Here is a 5,611-nt window from a genome sequence, read left to right on the forward strand (position 1 = left end):
TCCGGGGTCGAGGTGGAGGCGGAGGAGGCTTTGGAGGCCGAGGTGGAGGCAGAGGCAGAGGTGGATTTGGTGGCAGAGGCCAAGGAGGCTTTGGAGGGTGAAGTGGCTTCTGAGGAGGTAGAGGAGGAGGAGGAGACCACAAGCCACAAGGAAAGAAGACGAAGTTTGAATAGTTTCTCTGTCCCTCTGTCTTCCCTCTTCCATTCAAAAGAAAGGACTCTGGGGTTTTTACTCTGTTACCTGATCACTGACAGAGCCTTCTGAGGACATTTCAAGACATTGTGCAGTCCTGTGGTCTACTTGGAAAGCCGTAGAAATAACGTTTCAAGGGAGATACTCTTGCTGGTTTTGACTGGATATTCATATAAGCTTTTTAAAGAGATGAGCGATAGAGCTAACCCTTATCTGTAAGTTTTGTATTTATATTGTTTCATCCCATGTACAAAACCACTTTTTTCCTACAAAAAAAAAAAAAAATACATCATGACTTTCCCAATGACCTAATTTGCTGATTGTGCCCTTTACTCTTGAAAATATTCCCTATTCTCATCTAGCCCAAACCACTTATACTGAAAGAATGCCAAGACTGTCCCTCCAAACAAGAGCTGGGATCATATGTACTAACATAAACCTAAGAAGGGATATCCCTAGGATATGTGGAAGCCCTGGGAAAATAAAATTTGTGAGTCCCCTTTCTGTATAAATAATTTGATTTTTAAATATTTAATAAAATTGATGGACCCTTAGGTTCTAAAGTGCTTTACTGATAAGTTTTAGAATAATAGGTAGAAAAGTTACTCTAACATTTTTCACAGTGTCCAGGTACTACCTGAATTAGTCATTGTTATTTATGCGATTCCTGGCTTTATTGAATTTCTTACTCAAGGAAAAGTAACATTTTTTTTACTACTTACAATGCTGTGGTCCTGTGGATATGTAATATTGAGGTAATATATATCTCCTATAGTTCATTAATGTCACTTACTTAACACAGGTTAATCATTATTTATGATGCTATATCTTCCATGGTAATACATTTGAATACATACTTTCGATGGCTCTCTCAAAGGCTGTCTGGCGCTTTGACAGTTTCATCTTATTAGAGCATGCGGGAATATGTAAATGACAATGCCAGTTTGGATAACAGATTGTCTTCAAAGGTTTAGTTTTTGTTTTTGGAATCTGGTCCCAGTGTAATGGTGTCCAGAGGTGGTGATATTTTTTTGTTTGTTTGTTTGTTTTTTTCCTTTCTTAGGTTTTTGCCATTGGGCGTATGTAGTCACTGGGAGACAGAGAAAAAGTGAGAAACCACCTCCTCCCAAACCCCTAGGGAGAGATGGCCACATTACAATCCCTTCTCCTCCATTTTTCTCTGAGGATTTTGGGCACATACAAATACCCGAAGATATCTTAAAGAGGCGTGGACTGTTTGCATCATGGAAGCATCAGCCTTTATGAATGGACAATGCTGTCTCACAGGACACAGAGGATTCTCTGAGAAAGGGTTAGTTTTTGTCAGCAAGTTGTTTTAAGAGGAAGATGGTTACTCCTAGGTCTTTCTCTTTGAATGTGTCCATCATCCTCTCTGCTTCTGTTGGCCATGTTGTGACATAGCATCAGAAGCTGGCCTAATGATGGTCTCATGTCTTTATAGACATTCCAATCACCAGTATCATAAGCCAAATTTACCTCTGTTTTTATAAATCAGCCAGCTTTATTTTGTTAGCAACATAATAGTGGACTAATAAAGATAATTTGTTTTTTTGTCAAATTTACTGCTGGAAATTTCACATAATAAAAGTAGAATAACACATCTTATTAGCATGTCCTGTCTTAAAATCATCAGGCCATTATCACCACTAGCTTGGTACTAGAATGCTATCTCTTTTGATGTGGAAAACATCCCTGTCATGGTCAGGAAAAAGACAGGCAAGGGTCCCAGGGATGGGAGACAAGAGTAGAGACTTGGAAAAACACATCCTAAAATTCATATGGAGTTACAAAGGGTGCAAAAGAGTCAAAACAATCTTAAAGAAGAAAAACAAAGTTATATGACTCCCACTTAGCAATTTGAAAACCTCCTATAAAATCACACTAACCAAGATAGAGTATAATTGACACATAAATAGATCAATGGAATAAGATCATCTCGATGGAATAGTCCTATAACCTACTGGTTAAGGGAGCTGGATTCCACATGACTAACCACAGTTCAAATCTTGGGAATTGTAGTTTGAAAAACATGCTTGGCACATGTGTGTGCATGTCCCCAATCCCACCAGGATGGAAAAATGGAGAAGGGATTGTGGCAGGATCACAACCCACTGGAGGGTGCTTTCTCCTGCTCCTCTCTCTCACTCTCCATCTCTCTGTCTATCTATCTATCTGTCTGTCTGTCTCTCTCTCTCTGTCAAGCACAAATGCCCTTTGGCAACTGAAAAAAAAGATCAATTCAATGGATCAAGAAATCCAAAAATAAACCTAAACAGCTATGATCAACTGATTTTTCATAAGCATGCCAAGACTTTTAAAAGGTAAAAGAATATGATTTTCAACACACGATGTTGTAACTACTGGACATCCACATACAAAAGAATAAACTTGTGGGGAACCAGCAGTTAGCGTAATGGCTATGTCACTGGACTCCCACGTAGTCGACCGCGGTTCGTGTCCTGGACCCAGTGGCTTAAAACTCACGCCAGGCGTGTGTGCGTGCGTGCCCAAGATCCCGAGAGGAGAATGGAGGAGAAGGGATTGCGGCGTGACCATCCCCCCTGGGGGGTGATTTCTCGCTTTCTGTCTCTATGTCTCTCTCTGTCTGTCTGGCGAGCGCACGCGCCCTACAGTGAAAATCTCTCCAAAAAAAAAAAAGAATAAACTTGTGCATCAACTTAGTAGCACTTAAAAATTAATCAAAACTGATAATTTATCTAAATTAAAGATGAAAAGTTACATATCTCTTAAAAGAAAATGAGTATAAATCTACATGATCTGTATTAAATGATTTCTTATATATGACACTAAAACTACAAGCAACCTAAGAAAAAAATACATATGTGAGACTTGTTAAAAATAAAAACTTTTTTATAACAAAGGATAGTATCAGAAAGTGAAAGCAGGGAAACGTGTAGGCCCTCAGATTTCTCCATGGTCTCTTGGCTGTTTGAAGAATCTAACCCAAACATGGATATTCGACCAAATCATACAATTTATATCAATAATAACAAAATTTAAAAAGAAGAATTGAAGAGATCCTTGTATGCCCTCTTTTCTCAGTTTGGCCATGTGGTAGATATTGTGGCTTTAAAGACCATGAAGATGATGGGGCAGGCCTTTGTTATATTTAAGGAATTGGGCTCATCCATGAATGCTTTGAGACAGTTACAAGGATTTCCTTTTTATGGTAAACCAATGTGAATCCAGTATGCAAAAACAGACTCTCTGATATAATATCTAAAACACGTGGCACTTTTGCTGACAAAGAGAAAAAAAGAAAAGATACAAGCCAAAACTGTGGAACAGGCTGTAACAACCGCAAACAAAAAACCTGGCCAGGGAACACCAAATTCAGCTAATACCCAAGGAAATTCAAAACCAAATCCTCAGGTACTTGATTACCCTTAATAATTTACCAGAAGAGACTAATGAGATGATATTATCCATGCTGTTTAATCAGTTCCCTAGCTTCAAGGAAGTATGTTTGGTACCTGGGAGGCATGACACTGCTTTTGTTGAATTTTAGAATGATGGGCAGGCTGGAGCTGCCAGGGATGCTTTGCAAGGATTTAAGATCATACCATTGGATGCTATGGAGATCACCTATGCCAAGAAATAACTTTTGGAAGAGTCCTCTGAAAAGGACTTGGTGTTATTTATAGTGTTTGTTTTGATAACATCTGGTCAGGTAATTTTAATAGTTGGAGATGGAGAGGAAATGAAAGTGAAATTTTTGTGAAGTACTTAAAAAGTTAGTCTTTAGCCTTAGTGAATAATGAAATATGAATGCATTCAATTTGTACAATAAATTTGATTGTATTCTGTAAAAAAAAAAAAAAAAAAAAAAGAAAAACGTGAAAGCATATATTGCCAATGAGAGAATATTTGGAAATCGTGTATCTGATTTAAAATATCTATTTGACTACAGAATGCATATAGTACACTTTCCACACTATAATAAAAACTCAAATAAGGCAACTGAAAAATGGGCAACAAATTTGAATAGATGTTTGTCCAAAGAACACATACAAATTGCCAGTAAGTACATAAAAAGATCATTAGCTGTTAAAGAAATGCAAACCAAAATAAAAACATGATGTCTTTTTATACTCACTAGAATGGCTATACTAAAGAAAAGGGAAGGCTAAGGTCTCTGTTGACAAGGATGCAGAGAAACTGGAACCCCTAGACGCTGCTAGTAAGGAGACAGAAGTGGTACAATGACTTTGGAGGGCAATCTAAGAGGTCCTCAAAAAGTTAAGCAGAGGAGCACTATATGATCTACCAATTCCACTTCTAGGAATATATAAAGAGAACTAAATACATATGTTCACAGAAAAATCTGTACATAAATTTCAGAGCAGCAGTGATTACAATAACCAATAAATAACACAATCAACTGGTGAATGGGGGAAAATAGTGTATCTCCTTTCTTTCTCTTTTCTCTCTCTCTGGTGAGCACCTTTGCCCTATAACAACAACAATAATAATAATAATAATAAAAAGTACAAAACCTAGGTATATGTTCATATTATTAAACCTGTAATATATGAAAAAGTAATATGTGTGTCAGTAATAAAAAAAAGTAGCATCAAGTGGAATCAAAGCTTTATTAAACTAAGAAAATGACAGCAGATGGTAACGTGATTTCATAGGACAAATGAAGAGAACAAGAAATGGCAAATAAAAAGATCATATGCAGGGCTAGCAGATGGCATAGTGGTTATGTCGCTGGACTCCCAGACAGTCAACCACGGCTTGAGTCCCAGACTCAGTAACTTAAAAATCCCACCAGGCGTGTGTATGTGCATGCCTAAGATCCCAGGAGAATAGAGGAAAAGGTACTGTAGTGTGGCCATCCCCCCTGGGGGTGATATTTCACTTTACCTCTCACTATCTCTTTATCTGCCAAGTGCATGTACCCTATGGCAAAAACCTCTCTTTAAAAAAAAAAAAAATCATCTGGTTCCTCAAAGATCTTCAAATAGAACTACCATATGATCCAGCAATTCCACTCTTGGGTATCTACCCAAAGGACAGGAGAACACTCAGAAAAGTGCTTGCACAGCTATTTTCACTGCAGCATTATGCACAATTGCTAAGACATGGAACCAACCCAATGTCAACAAACAGAAGAATGGATTGAAAAATTGTGGCACATATACTCCATGGAATATTATTCAGCCATAAAAAACAATAAGGTCCTGGAATTTGATAGAAAGTGGATGGATATGGAAGATTTGTAGCTGAGTGAAGCAACTCAGACTATGAAAGAGAGACACTGTATGTCTCCACTTAACAGATACCACCTGTTTGCATTCTATGGTAGAGACTGAATAACTAGAGAACATAAAAGTATTAAAAATAGTAATGGACACTAAAGACAAAGTGGAAA

General features: G+C 37.7%; 1 protein-coding gene and 1 pseudogene across 5 annotated transcripts in view; one reads left to right on the forward strand and one right to left on the reverse strand.

Annotated features, from left to right (window-relative positions):
- The window catches only part of SPIDR (scaffold protein involved in DNA repair), a 532,009-nt gene that overhangs the window by 430,255 nt on the left and 96,143 nt on the right, over positions 1 to 5,611 (reverse strand). The gene's annotated exons all lie outside the window — the stretch shown is intronic.
- LOC102497707 (U2 small nuclear ribonucleoprotein B'' pseudogene) lies at positions 3,184 to 3,835 on the forward strand (annotated as a pseudogene).

This window comes from Tupaia chinensis, unplaced genomic scaffold (genome assembly GCF_000334495.1).
Source record: "Tupaia chinensis unplaced genomic scaffold, TupChi_1.0 Scaffold148488_1, whole genome shotgun sequence".
Taxonomy (NCBI): domain Eukaryota; kingdom Metazoa; phylum Chordata; class Mammalia; order Scandentia; family Tupaiidae; genus Tupaia; species Tupaia belangeri.